At 46.3% G+C, this 15,938-nt stretch overlaps 1 long non-coding RNA gene across 1 annotated transcript; it reads right to left on the bottom strand.

Annotated features, from left to right (window-relative positions):
* Positions 1-2,662: 2,662 nt before the first annotated feature.
* Positions 2,663-5,312, bottom strand: LOC132659413 (uncharacterized). Its single transcript, XR_009599855.1, has 2 exons — positions 4,364-5,312; positions 2,663-3,996 (listed from the first exon to the last, which is right to left on the bottom strand). It is a non-coding gene; the product is annotated as an uncharacterized LOC132659413 (long non-coding RNA).
* Between the last annotated feature and the right edge of the window lie 10,626 nt (positions 5,313-15,938).

The following is a 15,938-nucleotide window of genomic DNA, read 5'->3' on the forward strand; positions in this document are numbered from 1 at the left end:
AACTACATACTTAACAATTTTTTCACTTTCACCATGTACAATCCCATAAAATGTTAGGAAAAAAAAGTCAGTAAGTACAGTGGGATTATGGTAGAGCCTGGGTCGCTGGCAGGCACCGCAGCATCCTTCACTCCAGACATGATGGCGGCCTCCATTCAATCCTGTCTCAGACAGGGTGGCGTATGGTGGGGAGGTGGGGCAGGCTCCATGGAGACAGCAGAGATGGTCTCTAATTATACTTTTCCTTTTAGAAAAAGGAATTTTTTTCTTTTTCCTAAAGAAGGATTTTAAATGATAGTTCATGGAAGAACCTCCTTGATGTCATCTTACCCTTGGAATACTATTCTCACCGGCAAATCCGTGTGACTACACCCACACACACACATCCTTAGCTCAGCATCACACTGTCTGATAGGGAGGGGCGGTGACAGCCAGAAGGCTTGGAGTATCACAAAACTGGCTTCAGACCTGGGCACTGCTTCTCACCTCGGCACTGCTTCTCACCTCACCTGGGACCCTGAGCAGGGTCTGCTCACTAAGCCTCAATATCCACTTAGCAGGTCGACACTGAGAACTAGATAAGGCCTCAAAAGGGGTATATATTGTCCCAGGACACTCCCTAACAGGTGAAAGGCGTTTGCGGAGTCCTTCCTTACATTATCTCTAATTTTCCACCTGCACAGTAGGTATTTTTATTTTGCAAATGAGGATCGCATGGAGCAAGATCACACCTACTGAGTGGCAGAGAGGACCTGAATTCCAAGTGCCTGATTTCTCCGATAGGCTGCCTCCGACTCTGTACCAACAGCTGCCCATTCTGCTGTGGCTCCAGGACCCCTGGGGATGAGCTCCCTGGATCTCTGTTTATTTCGTTTTCTTATTTTCGTTCCTACATAGTGCTCCATAAAATGATAATTGCTGGTAGGAGGAAGAGGATGATCAATATGAACAGAGAGCATGGTGTATAAGGGTAATAACTTCTGTTTCAAAGTGTAGATGTGAGACTCAAAATGTGGGCCAGAACTCCCACCACAGAACCCAGTGCCCAGTAGGGGCAAAAATGTAAACCATTTGTTCCTCTTCTCACCAGCTGTCTCCGTGTCCATCCAGCACTTGGGGCCTCCTTCGATCTCATTATCAAGTTCCCCTAGACAGATCATGGCACATGACTGTCTGGCTCACATGGGGAGAGGGGCCTGAAGGCCTGATGACCTCGGGCGTACCCAGTGAGAGGCACAGCCCAGCTGGCTTACTCTGCACACTGGTGCCTGTCTCTCTCTGCTCAGATATCCCAATAATCTGCCACTCACCCAGGCTGCTATAAACCCCCATGCCCCCATGGACTTCAACCTCTTTGTTCCTTGGCCAACAATTTAGACTCTAGCAGTCAGCTTCGCTGCCATGTTCTTCCTTTCCCTCCTGTCTCTTCAGCCGACCCTAATCCTCTCTTTCCTCCCTCCAGCCTTCATCTTTTTTTCCAGCCCCTTTAGCCCTCCGCCTGCACTGTCTCACTAAGTTCTAATCCAAACCCAACCCACTCCACCCCTGCCTAGCATGTCCTCTCCCTCCCTGTCTGCCCTCACCCCCTGGGATCTGGAGAGGGTCTCACCCACCCAGATCTCTGGAGGACCACGCACGCCTCTGGCTGGAGAAGTGTTTGCCAGCCGTTCCATTCTGGTGAGAGTGGGTGCTGTGGGCCGGAGTGTGAGACATCCTGCTGGCCCTCAGGCCTGGGGATGCCCCTGCAGTGCCCTCCTGCCCGCCCTACTCCATCCCCGTGAGCGCCACGGGTTCCTGGGTATGGCGAGTCAGGCCTGTCTCTGCTGTTGTTTATGTAATTCTTCCCTGCAGTAACAGGGTGTTTACTGTTGCACAAACACATTTTGGTTTAACGGCTGACAGTAAAACTGTCTGATAAAGTTTGATTTAGCGAAAGAAAGCAAAATAAATCTGGGGGCACTGAGAGCTGTTGGGAGGAGAGACTCCTAGGGCTTTGCAGAAGGGGCAAGAGAGCGAGGCCAGGGAGCTGGCTTCACTCTCCCGGCCATTCTGTCTGCCTGTCTCCCAGGAGCACCTCCACTCTGAGGAAAGCTGAGTTCTTGTTATATTGGTAAGCACCCAGACTGGGCACAGCATATGCTTGGACTTCCTCTGATGTCTGCCCTTGCGAGTTGTCTTCATCCTCCAGTATCTGGTGTAATGTGTTCCTCCTCCAGGAAGTCTACCCTGATTGCTCCAGCTCAAATAGAGCTGGCAGTGTGCCCTGAGAGAAAGATCCTTGAGCTAGGAGACCTGAAGACTAGATGTTGACTCTGGGAGTTTTTAGCAGTGTAGCTGCAGGCAAGTCCTGTTGCTTGTAAGGATCTTGGTTCACTCAGCTGCAAAGGGGCATGAGCAGGATAAAACACAGAAAAGGGTTTGGTTCTTGATAAAGTCCTACCCACATGTAAGACCGTCCTATCTGGTTCTCCTCTGAAATCTCGTGAGGCATGTCTTGGCTGTGCACTCAACTCATACTTGGCTCACAAAGCAAGTTAAGGTGAGCATCTGTCCTCTGTGTGGGATGATTCCAACACTACTGCCTGTTGCCAGGAGCTCCTTGTTGGGCTATCTCCTACCCCTGCAGCATAGGGCTGCAGTGAGGTGGTAGGTACCCACAAAATACGTTTTTTGAACTTTTTATTGAAGCATGACATATTGACAGAAAAGAATACAAATCCGAAGAACACAGCTTGATGCCATTTCTCAGACTGTACACATTTATGTAATCAACACCCTGATCATTTCCCCAAATGGAACATTTCCCCAAATCTATCCCAGCTACTCTTCCCGCCTGATACCTGCTCAGGGATAATCATTGACTTGACTTCACCGTAGATCAGCCTCACTTGTTTTTGCGCTTTATATGGATGGTATAAATCAAGATAACGCTCACTGTTTTGTGTCGGGCTACTTTCTGCTCAATTTCACGTTTATGAAATTCATCTGTACTCTTGTGGGCAGTGGTAGTGCCTTCATTTTCTTTGCTGTGTCATAGTTCATTCTGTGAATAAACCACGATTATTTATCTATTCTGCTGTTGATTGGCCTTTAGGTAGTTTCTAGTTCATGTAGACTATGAACTGTGATGCCATGGACACTCTTGTACATATATTTTGGTGAACACATTTCTGTTGGATGTATACCTAGGATGGAATTATTGGGTTAAAGGGTATACATACCCAAAGGGCAGCTTTGGAAGATACTGCTGAACAGTTTTCAAAAGAGGATTTGCCAATTTATGTTCCTCTCAACCTTTGGTATTATCTGTTTTTTTCATTTCAGCCACTCAGGTGGGTGCGTAGTGGTGTCTGTCTGATGGTTCTGTCGATATTTCTGATAACTAAGGAAGTGGAAACCCATTTTCATATGGTTATTGGTCATTTGTATATCATTTTTTATGAAGTACTTGTTCAAGTCTTTTGCCCATATTTCTGCTGAGTCCTTTTTGTCTTTTTTAAGTTGATTTATAGAAGTTATATATAGTCTGGATCTGAGTTCCTTGTCTTACATGTACATTTCATATATTTCTATGAAATTTTCTCTCATACTGTGGATTGCTTCTCCAATCTCTTAATTCTGTTTCTTGAAGAACAGAAATTCTTCCTCTTAATAGAATCCAATTGATTTAAGTTTCTGGGAAATGTGCTTTGACTGGCAGAATCTAGCTTCTATCTTCTTGGCTGACTTCATTCTTTCCTTCTGAGTCATCCTGTTTTCCATGTTCTGTGTGGTGTTTTGGGGGAAATAAAAAGATTGTTTTCCAGGAAAATCCAGTTGTTCAGGTCCAAGCTGTTCAGCTTGAAGCCTCTTTTCACTTGGAAGTGCTGCCTGAGAATTCCTGGTTCCCACGCTCAGGTACCTTCCAAGTCTTCCCCCTTTTCCAAGAATCCAAGTTAGTTTTGTGGACAAATCTTCCTTCTGTCACTTAAATCTGACTCTGTCACTCAAGAGAAGCTAAAAGGCCAACAAGCAAATGAAGAGTTGTTCCAATCATTAATAATCAGAGAGATGCAAATTAAGGAAATAATGAGATATCACTTTACAACTATTTGACTGGCAGAAATTAAAAAGCTGCATAACACCAAGTGCTGGCTGGGATATGAGGCTGTACAAAGGTGAGTGCTCTTATTTGGAGGAACATATCAGGGCAGCAAACAGGATTACTGCGTTAAAACTATTGCCACCTGTGTACGGCAGACCTCCCTCCACAGGCTCAGGAGGGGCATGGTAGGGGTGTATGTCACAGAACAGCACTGGTGATGGGGAGTGTCTGGGTGTCGTCCTTGGGGGAGTGGATGGGTAGGATGTGGTAGCTACATACCATGGCATATTATGTGATAGTGGGAAGCAACAGATTGATGTACACTCGGGAGCATCCGTGGATCTTTGAAACATAGTGCTGGGTAGAAAAAAACAGAAAGAGAGATACAGTGTGATATCATTTGTGTAAGTTAAAAATATGAACAAGAGAAATATAAGCATTTTGCAAAAGCAAAAATGAACTAAGAGATTCATATGCACATTGTAAGAGGGTTGCCTGTTAAGAGGGATGGGGGTGAGGAATAGAAATAAAAGGGGATTTTAAAAAATCTGATACCTCACCTTCTTTTGCCTAATGCATCTTCTGGATCCATCTTTAAAAATTTCCTTCTTCATAATTTCTTCTTTTTCCCTTCCCAGAGGTCTCAGATCTCACTTGTCAGTCTCCCTTTGGACCAGCTCCTCTGAGGCCATGTCTCTTAACTGATTAGTTAATGTTTACCAACATCCACATTTACTCTGAGCAAGAACTCAGCACACTGCAGTGGCCAACATGTGGTCTCATGGGACAGGGGATTGTGGGAAACAGGAAGACTTGAGGGGGGACCCTGTCCTACTAGTTATGGTATCTGGCACCTGGGAGCTGCTCAGTCAATGTCTTTTGAATGAACCAAAGAAATTCTAGCTCTGCTGTGTCAGCCAGGGCACATACCTTCACCTCTGAGTTTTGATTTCCATTTCTGTCAAAATGGAGATAATAAGTAATTTCAAGCTCACAGGGTTATTGTGAGGCTTAGATGAGATCATTGCTTTGGAAAGCACTTCATTAACTGGAAGGAGTTATCCATGCAAAGGAAAAAGGGTAGAGAAAAGAATGTAGGAGGCTCAAATCCTAGCACTTCCGCATATTAGCTGTGGGACCCTGAATGAGGCAGCATCCCCTCATCTCAGGTTTTAAATTCCATAAAATGAGAAGCAAGAATGTCAACCTCATAGAGTTGTTATGAGGATGAATGACAAAATATATTTGGTATTTAATAATAGGTGCTTAGAAAATGGGAGGTCTATATCTCCATTCATGACTCTATTCAGTGAATTCTTGTTGAATGCCTACAATGGGCCAGGCGAGGTTCTAGACACTGGGAATGGAGAAGTGAACAAAACAGACGAAATCCCCAAATCCCTTTTCTTTGGTCCAGAGGAGAGGGGTCAAGCAAGAAACAAAATTAATAAGACATGGAGTATGCAAGTTGATACCAAAGCCAGTGGCAAAAACTAAGCCAGAAAGGGAAAGAAGGGAGCAGCAGGGGATTGGTGGAAGGCATTTCCTTTTTACTTCGAGTGCTTGGGAAAACCCTAGCTGAGAAGGTGATGGTTTGAACAGAGGCTTGTGGAAAGAGAGAAAGTAAGCCCTGAGGAAGTGCAAAGGCCGTGAGCATGCACATCTAATATGTTCAAGGCACAAAAGAGGTGAGGTGGGTGGGTGAGGGGAACGGGTAAATGGGGATAGGAGTGGGGATGAGCTCAGAGACTAAAGGCCTCAATAAGGTTAATGGTAGAAGCCCCACCTAAACATGTAAACTATACCTGGCTGCGCAGGGATATCTCAGGGGAAGAGGGAAGATGGAAAGAGCTGTGATTTTCAGGTGTGGAGGAGGGGCCAAGGTAGGTGCACTATTTTTCTATGACCACCTAACAAACTGCACCCAAACTTAGCAGCTTGAAAGGATCATCATTTAGTATCTCAGACTTTCTGCATGTCAGAAATTCAGGCACCGCTTAGGTCTCCCCGATGTCTACAGTCAAGGTGACCGGGCTATAATAATCTGAAGACTTGTTACCTGAGAGAGCCTGCTTCTACCCTCACTCCCGTGGTAGCGGACAGAGTTCAGCTCCTTCCAGGCTGCTGACGAGAGGTCTGTTTCAGGTCTCTGCCACGTGGGCTTCTCCTAGTTCAGCCTCAGGCTGGCCACTGGCTTCCTTCAGGGCCAGAGCACGCCCAAGAAGGAAACCACAGTCTTTCAAAAACATAAACTTGGAAGCGGCATCTCATGACTTCTGCTTTAGTCTATTCGCTAGAAATAGGAGACTACACGGGAATGCCAGAGGAGCAGAACAGGCGGGAGGTCAGAGGTGAGGTTGCCTGCCACTGGGCACTGTGATGGTCAGCAGTGGCAGAATTGCCAAAGACTATAGTCGGATGAGAAGTTATTTGTCCAGATGCAACAGGGACGTTTGAGAATTAATACTTTGTCAGTTCAATCCAGTGGTACTACTTCCTTCAAGAACTAGGAGTAATTGAATAGGCAGGAACTTAGCTAGCTAGCTAGCTTGCTGTCATCTACGTGGTGCTCTGTGATCCTCCTAACCTGGCTAATTAGGCCCTCTGGCCTTTCATTCTGAGGGTAGGTTTCAACTTGCAGGAGAAAAGGCATTGCTTGTGTGTGTGCCCATGAGTATATCCAGGCTTATCTGCTGTGATGCCTGCATCTCAGGTCCTGCTCTTCCCTGAGGCTGGAGACCTCTGGGTTCACCTTTCCTCTGCTCTCTCCTCTGCACTTTGTCAGAGGTCACGTGGGAGGAAACAAGCCCCACGCGGTTTTAATCATTTTGCTATAAAAGCCAAGCTGCTCTCTGCTTTGATCCAGGCTGAGCTGCTGGGAGTCGGGCTGGCCTGTCCGCGGAGCAGCTCCGTGCACAGCTCCCACATCAGACGACAGCCGTAAAATGGAGCACAGCTCATTAATTCTCCCTCTTAACCAGGGCACCTGACAAGAAGTGACTTTGAAAACCCGGAGGACGGATGGGCGGGCCAGTGGGCGTCTCTGGGGCTACGCGAGGAACATCTGTTTCCAGGTCCTTGGCTGTTAAATTGACATCTTTTTATTTGAAACTTTTCTTTTATTTCCCAACTTCCTGCAATTGGCAAGGTCTCTGTGCCAGGGAGCAGACGGCATGGCTTTGGGGGCTGTAGTAACTCCGTGGCTTTGCTGTCCTGCATGACAGGCTTGTGAGTGCCAGAGTGGGCAGCCTGGCACTCTGTCAATTATTGAACCTATGTTTGTGCAGAGAACATCAGATCCCATAAAAAACCAAAATGGCCTTGAAATTGAAAACCCTGTGAATGTCTGTGAGCTTCCATATGAGAAATATTAGCGTTTCAGAACTAGAAAATTCACTGGGAGCCTGGCATTTTCCGTCAAGAGTCTTCTCTTCTTGGGATCCAGCAAATAAGTTTCTTCAACAAAATCCAACTTCTGTTCCTATAGCCTTTATCCTGGATAGTGAGATAGCTGTTAGTGACCAGAGACCCAGGGTCGACCTTTAAACTTGACCTGGCCAAGTTCACTAGCAAAGGCTAGGTAGACTCTTCTCAAGGTGACAGTTCTTAGGGTAGGGGATTGGAAGTGGTCAGTGCATGATTCTGGTTATCTCTACTTTGTCCTGGGGGCTTTTGGGTCATCTTATATTCCTGGCAGTCTGATCCACATGCTTTATCCTTCATCCTTCAGGGTCCCTTCTTGGCCATGTGGCTCCAGGTCAGCAGGAACAGGTAGCAGTCAGTGCTTGAGAAACAATGACGTTGCAGAGTCCCAAGGGATCACCAGAAGATAATTGCATCTGGTTATACACATATATCGTTGGAAGAAAAGTTATGACCAACCTAGAGAGCATATTCAAAAGCAGAGACATTACTTTGCCGACTAAGGTCCATCTAGTCAAGGCTATGGTTTTTCCAATGGTCATGTATGGATGGGAGAGTTGGACCGTGAAGAAGGCTGAGCGCTGAAGAATTGATGCTGTTGAACTGTGGTGTTGGAGAAGACTCTTGAGAGTCCCTTGGACTGCAAGGAGATCCAACCAGTCCATTTTGAAGGAGATCAGCCCTGGGATTTCTTTGGAAGGAATGATGCTAAAGCTGGAACTCCAGTACTTTGGCCACCTCATGCGAAGAGTTGACTCATTGGAAAAGACCCTGATGCTGGGAGGGATTGGGGGCAGGAGGAGAAGGGGACGACAGAGGATGAGATGGCTGGATGGCATCATGGACTCGATGGATGTGAGTCTGAGTGAACTCCGGGAGTTGGTGATGGACAGGGAGGCCTGGCGTGCTGGGATTCATGGGGTCGCAAAGAGTCGGACATGACTGAGTGACTGAACTGAACTGAACTGATACACATATATCTAGTGTGCATAAATGTGTGTGTGTGTGTACAAGCCTGCGTGGTGCCAGAATATAAGCTGAATGTTGGTATATCCGTGTGAAAGCTTAAGGGCACGGTGGCGTCTGTGTGTTTCTGAAGCATGTGCCTGAGGAGTGAGTGAAGAGTACACAGCATGTCTTTGTCAGAACATGTCTCTGTGTGTTAAGGTACGTAAGGAACTGCTGGGATGAAGTGGCTGTGTGCTTTTGTGGATGTGTGTGAGAATGAGAATTTCTTCATTCTCATGCTTCCTGAAGGAGGTGGGGATGACCTTGTTGGTTCTGCTTTACCACTGGCTCTAACACTCGTGCCCCTTAATATCCAAGACCTTGGCTGTTTCCATCCCCAACCCTTTGAAAGTCCCATTAAGACGGTAGGCTCTTGAGTCAGGCTACCTGGGTTTGAATCCAGAAAGAATCTCTTTCTGGCCACATGAACTCGGGCAGGTTGCTTAACCTCTGCATGCTTCAGTTTCCTTGTCTGTAAAAGGAGAGTGAAATAGTGCCAGATTGGAGAATGCAGAAAATCATTCAGGTAAAGCAATTTGAAACTCCCTGCATTTGGTTAGATGTCATCAGGATCACCCCTGGTCATGTCCATCACTCCCAATTTTTAATCCAAACTTTGTACTTCCATTATGCCTTGAGGGCCTTCCATTCTGTCCCATCTCCCTTCATCACGTTATCAACCTCTATCACCTGAGTTACTGCAGGCCTTTTGCCACTGTTGTTGTCCACTTTTCTAATTCAGGCCACCAAACTAGGCAGTTTCCACAAAGATGAAACTGGCAGAATATGACCCAGCCAAGATGGGTCACTTGAATGGCAGAACCAGAATATTGATGTTCCTTGATGTCTCAACTATTTGGGTGGAGAACAAGAGCAGGTGAGTGCAGGCAGAAAGAGATTTATCGCAGCTGGCCCCTGCAGCAGACTTCCTTCTTTCCTCTTTCCCTTTTGGGCTTGGCTTAGGTGAGGAGGGAGGCCACAGGGCTGTGCGTGTTGTCAGCTCACTACCAGCTTGGGAGTATCTGAGAATGAAAGTCAATGTCCTGGTCATTTTAGCTTTTCCATTCCAATTTGAATATATTAAAATGCAACCTTCCAGCTGTGCAAATCCCTAGGCTATTGAAAGAAAAGGTTTTAAACTTTAACCATTAAAGATTTAACTAGCCAATAAATCTAAACATGCAGGGGGTTGTTACCAAACGTTTATTACATTGCTTTTGCTTTTAACTTAAGAGCAAATGCCAAGTGTGGACTTCCATGCAAAAGACATTTCCTTATGGTCAAAACTGATCTCAGTCCCCGACCAAAAGAGCCCGAGATCACTGTCTCCAGAAGAGTCCACTCACTTACCTCTCAAATCCCTTTAGGAGTTAAAATGGCTATGCCAATTTTACAAACCAATTTGCTTGCTGCAAAAAAGGCCTATAAGAGCCTCTCGTTGCCACGGTCGGAACATGAGTGACTAAATTAATCCAAAAGTCTACTTTCAGTTTGAGCATCTTGGCACCAACTTTTCCAGAACCAGTTTTTATAAAGGCACAAAGGGGATATAGCTTTAGTGAGGAAAATCACAGGATCTTTCTCTTTTAGTATCTTCTGGGTGAGTTGGATAACCAGTGTCTTGAATCATAGTGCTTAGTCTGGCCATTTTTACCTTTCAGGCCAGCAGGAGATCTGTCTAGTAGTGAAATATGGCTTTTAATTTACACAAGTGTAATCATACAGAACTTAATAATCATATTCACCCTGGGCTTAAAAAATGAATAGAGGCCAGATAAATCTTGGCCATTAAAAAAAAAAAAAAAAGCACACACAGAAAAAGATCTGACTTACATGTTGAGTTATACCAGCCAAGGAGGGGACAGAGCCACATTCCAGATGTCCTATTTTCCTGCCCATTGACAGTTCTGCAACCCGCCCCAGCAGTAAAAAAGTCCTGAAGTGGATTTTTTTAAATCTGGCTTCGACTCCTTTTTGCCCAAGAGGCCTGCTGGGTGGGTCCTCTGGGTTTTATTTCTCGCAGAACAAACCAGGGAGCCCTATTTGTGGGAAATATATAGTAAATCCTGGCCTTTGCTCACATAACTTCCCTCTGGAGCATTTTTCACATCCAAATAGGAGGTGAATAAAGTTGGTCAGCAGTTGTATTTCTTTTAAAGTGATTTTACTTTTAGCAGGAAGAGTTTTAGCTTCATGAGGCCGTATCCCCCGCTCCCCAAGTTAGAAGGCAGAGTGAAAAGACAACGGTGAAGGATGTGCTTTTCTCCAGCCAGTTCAAATTGTGGGGGACATTAACTAATTCCCCTCTATTCCATTGCAGTTGCCTAGAAGGAAGAGTGAATTCCAGGCACCCAGGGTGCAGAAGCACTTTCCCTGGAGGGGTCCTTTCCAGCAGTGTCTTTTGATGTGGGTGGGATAGAGAAGGGTTATGCTCTATATGTTTTAAATCTTTCTCCATGGAATGGGAACTGGAGGCACTAGAGAAATTATTTTCAAACCAGATGGGAACAGAGGGGAAGCACTGGCTGATTTGCTGGGAATCTGTCTTGAGTCTGAGAGGCAAACCAATTCAGGAACTCCCAAGACTGTTTCCACCTCAGAAATGGAAAGAGCTGACACCATCCCTCAGGGCCCTGGGGGGATAGGTTGTCTGCCTTCCAAGGCTTCTAAATATCAAGGGTCAGCAACCCCCATGGAAAGTAGGGGTCACATACCAGCCTCTCCCTGGGGCACTTTCAAGTCGACTCTGCTGTCCCTTCTGCCTTCTCTGATTTTCAAATCCCAGCCTGTTAAACCCGGAAAAGTGAGAAAGCTAGAGAGAAACTTCTTAACTGTTATTAGAATATTTTGCTTTCTGAATGACAAGCCACTCTGGAAGGAAGCTTTTTTTTTAAATTCCTCTCACCTGGCCAATTGTTCATGGCAGCCTCGTTTGGGCGAGTGTAATCTTGGTGCCTATGAAGGAGAAGTAACCATACTTTCTCCCACTTAGAAGATACTCATCTCATTCATTCATTGATCCATTCATACATTAACTCTTTCATTCATTTCAAAAATTTTGCCAGCTGCCTTCTGTGAGTCTCTGCCAGGTGTTTGGTTCAGAGCTACAGACAGAAGAGGACCCAGTGCTCGAGGAGACAGACAGCCAGCGCCCTCTGGGAAGAAGACAGTGACCTTGACTCTATCTAAGGGTTCTGAGTGGGACCCTCCTCTGTGGGTATTCAAAACCCGGAGAGCCTTGCACACATTAGAGGTGGAATCAGGCTTTTGTGGTTTCCCTGAAGCTCCTTGTGGTGCTGTTTCAGATATCTCCGCCATTTATCATGCCCAGCTCCTGGGTCTCCTCCACATTTAATTCCTGTTTCTAGAGAAGGCAGACAGTGTTGACTAAGCTTCCCGGCTCATTTTCTCATGCTCTGCTTTTACCAAGCTCACCCATTCACTCTCCCAGCCAGGTGTCAAAGGGGATCCTTCCTATTTCCCTCTTCATCCCTTTGCTCCTACCTTCTCCACAACCCCCTGAACCATGAAATTGCTGTCTTCTGCCTCTGTTCAGTCTCTCTCCCCCGCCAGGACTTCAGAGGCTCATCCCTGCGTGGTGACCCTTCTTCTCCCTGGGCTGGACCTTGGACCCGAGCAAGGGAATAGTTTCTATCCTCAGAGGCTGGGACCATTCCCTGTCCAGCCAAGACATTGCCCCAGGCACGTTTCTTTGCTTCTTCTTTATCCTTTTCCCTTCTGAAAATAGCCATTTTAAAAGGCTGAAATGGACTTCATGAGGTTTAAGGGGTTTATTAGTTTTAAAACCATGTTCCCTTTTTGGAGGGAGGGGAAACAGCTGCCTTCTTTTCACATGACGTCAATCCACAGGCGTCTGTAATTTACATTTTTTTTAAAAAAACTCAAATGTTCAGAAATAATGGAAAGGCTGCTCGAAAAAAGCAGATGAAATAAAAAACTGGGGGAAAATGTGTATTATACAAAAACCAGACCCGTGAGCCTGAGGCGAGACACCCCGATGACCTGGGGAGCTGATTAATGAGGCAAACCAAAGGCAGTCCAGGTGAGTGTGGGTGCCACGATTTCCTCACAGTCACCGACGCCCATGTGCTGGCATTTCATTTCCCACGCACGACTTCACGGATGGTTTTCATTCGGCCATTTTAGAACCTCCGATGTTTCTGCCCTAGGAGGAAAGATTCCTGAGCTGTGGACGCTGGGCAGGTGGGGAGTGAAGGAAAGGAGTTGGGAACATGCAGAATGGGAACTTCCTCCGTCCTGGCTTCTGTATGTCTTGGTTCTCAAAGGCAATCTTTTCTGATAAGCCTCATTCTAGTCAGTGCCTTCTTTAGTCCCTCCCCTCGTTCTCTGAGCAAAAGGAGACAAAGGTCACACAGAGAACTCTGCTCAATGTTATGCAGCAGCTTGGATGGGAGGGGAGTCTAGGGGAGAATGGATACATGTATATGTATGGCTGAGTCCCTTTGCTGCTCACCGGAAACTATTCCAACGTTGTTAATCGACTATATTCCAATATAAAATAAAAAATTAAGGACGTCCTGGGTGGTACAGTGGATAGGAATCTGCCTGCCATGCAGGGGACATGAGTTTGATCCCTGGTCCAGGAGGATTCCACATGCCGCTAAGCAGCCAAGCATGTGCACCAGAGCTACTGAGGCAACATGCTGCAGCTGCTGAAACCCCTGTGCCTGGAATCCCCGTGCTCCCAAATAAGAGGAGCCACTGCCATGCGAAGCCCGAAGAATAGTCCCCACTCGCTGCAACTAGAGAAAACGTGCCTGCAGCAAGACCCAGAGCAACTAAATAAATAAATTATATTTTAAAAAAAAGTTAAAAAGAAAAAAAAAGGAGATGAATGTCAGATGGTAAGATGTATTAAAGTTTTATTTTTGGACAGTTTTTTTTCATTAACCACTTCGTTTTTTAAAGAGAAAGAAACCTAACATTTAGTTACACATCAGATGTCAGTTTCCAAAATAACTTATCCTATTTTTGCGCAGATTTTCCTGTCTGTATTATGTCTCTGAATGCTATTTCATTAACGTTCCTTTGGAGATCCAAGGAGACGAAGACAGATGTGGTCTTTGTTGCCTACTTTGGTGGGGGGCAGCAGGTTGGACAAAACCACCAGCTTAGGGTGACAAGGCCTCTGATGGCAGAAGTACCAGGTATTCTAGTAGATCCTCTGGGAGTGGAGGAGTAAGAATGAGGGACTAGAAGGCTTCCTGGAGGAACTGACATTAGGTGCCTGGAAAAAAGTAGGACTTAGCCAGGCAAAAAGGCTCTGGAGGCGATTCGACAGAGGGGGATGAGATAGGTTGGGATCTGGGACCCTTTGCAGCAGGGCTTGCACCTGGACAAACATCTCAAACATTTCCTCCAGCCATAGAACACAAAGGAACTATAAGGGACTGAAAGCAACTGCGTGTGTGCACAGTCCCGCTATTTATGAACAGCAAGATAAATACAAAAAGGCTGCACACCACTTTCGCGGAGGTGCCAGGAACAAAAGCATGATACCATGCATGATCCCTGCACACAGCACCACCAAGGCGGTGGGCAGGCCATGTAAGCCACTCCTCCTGGCCGGACCCGCAGATCTGCCCCAATCCTCACTCCATTTAAAGAACCAGCCTACGACGTCCTCATTGAGCAAGGAAAGGAATGTGTTACTCGTTTTCCCTCCTTCCTGAATTCCCTGTGTCTGGCTGTGTATCAATTTCTATTAATCAAAGAGTCCAAGGACCCAGGCCAGTAACAGGGAGACTGTATGACTGGCCCAGGCGCAGAGGATTTTGGTATGTAGACTCTTTTGTGTGGTGGGACTGCAACTGGCGGGAGATGGATCTGAGCGGGTATCAGGAGCTCAACCATTCAGGCTCCTTCCAAGGAGCTTAGGTTTCATTCTGTGGGCAATGGGAATTGTTTGAAGGGTTTAAGCAGGAAGGTTTACATCTCTTTGAGTCATTTCCCTACAGAGACGGAAGTGGTTTTAGAGCTTGTTTAGTCCCACTCTGGTTTTTTTAGATGATGAAGTTGAGGTCTGGAGAGGGACATATCATGACTCCTCTTATTGCTGTTGCTATCGGTTGGTGTTTGTTGAGAGCTTATAGATCCCAGCCCTGCGCTAAGTGCGACTGCTCCCTCATCTTCACAACAAACCTCTGGGGGGAGAGGGGGCACTAGTAATATCCCCATTTACAGATGAGGAAACAGACCCAGAGAAATGAAGTAACTTGCTTAAGGTCACTGGGCTGGCAAGTGTCAAAGCCAATATTCGAACAAGGTCTGATTCCACGATCTTAGCGGGATCCTCTACTCTTTCAAGGTTCCATAATTAACAGCAGGGCTGGAATGTAAACCCATGACTCCTGATATACAGTCTGAGCTAGAACGCTAACTGCTCATAGTATCCACTAGGTCCCCCTCCTTTCTTAAGAGGTGGACACACCTCCTGTCGTCTCTGCTTCTCTCGGCCATGCTTTTGCTGACTCCGTGTACTTCTTTGCCATAGCGGCCTCTGTATATGCCACGTGTGTATCCTATTCTTCATTTATCTTCTCACATGTAGTTCAGGAAGATTGTGACAGTTGGTGTTAGCGTTCTACACTAACACTGTCAAGGAGGACAAGAACTGAACTCAAGGAAGCTGGGGTGGGGAGAAATTCTGGGCTTTGGGTTAAACAGTTCTGTGGGGTTCCCAGTGTCCGGGCCTAAGGACATTGGCTGCAGAGGCAGAGCTGGCCCCTTTCAACCCTGCTTGGTGAGCTGGCCCGTCCTGGTTGAGATCAGCAGTCCCCCAGGGTGTGGACCTCCCAGGGCTGGCCATTGTTGGGCCAGCTGTCCCCTCGGACTATCACCTTCAGGTTCTACCTGGTCCAGGGTCGCCAAGTTGGTGAAGCCCTGGCCACTTGTCGTTGCTTCCCAGCTGATGACCTCCTGGCCTGGCCACATCTTAGCTAATTTCTGCAATTAGGAAAGCTTGTTTTCAGGGGCTGAAACAGGAACTTTTCTGAATTAGCTTTTATGGTTCAGAGCCTTTAATTTGAGATTTAAAAAACATCATAGCTTGCCAAAACCAAATAAACTGCAGCTAATGAAATTCGCAGAAGCTCTCGGAGAATGCTTCTTACTGGGGCTCCTGCATGATTTATTGACAGCCGGTTGTAAAAACAATCTTATTAAAGGTCATAATGTTGGGTTAAAAAAAAAAGCCCTTTAATTTATAGCATAATTAGGCTTCCTCCAATAGCTCCGCTGCCAGGGCTGTCACTTAGGGCTCCGAGGAAGCACTTGGTGTTTTTCATTATATCACAGCGAAGGAGATCCCTGTTCCTGAAGGGCCCACTGACTTTCTCTTTATGGCCCTTTTATTGCTGCTAAAATAGTCAAAACAGGGGGT

The sequence above is a fragment of the Ovis aries genome, chromosome 3, assembly GCF_016772045.2.
Source record: "Ovis aries strain OAR_USU_Benz2616 breed Rambouillet chromosome 3, ARS-UI_Ramb_v3.0, whole genome shotgun sequence".
NCBI classification, from domain to species: domain Eukaryota; kingdom Metazoa; phylum Chordata; class Mammalia; order Artiodactyla; family Bovidae; genus Ovis; species Ovis aries.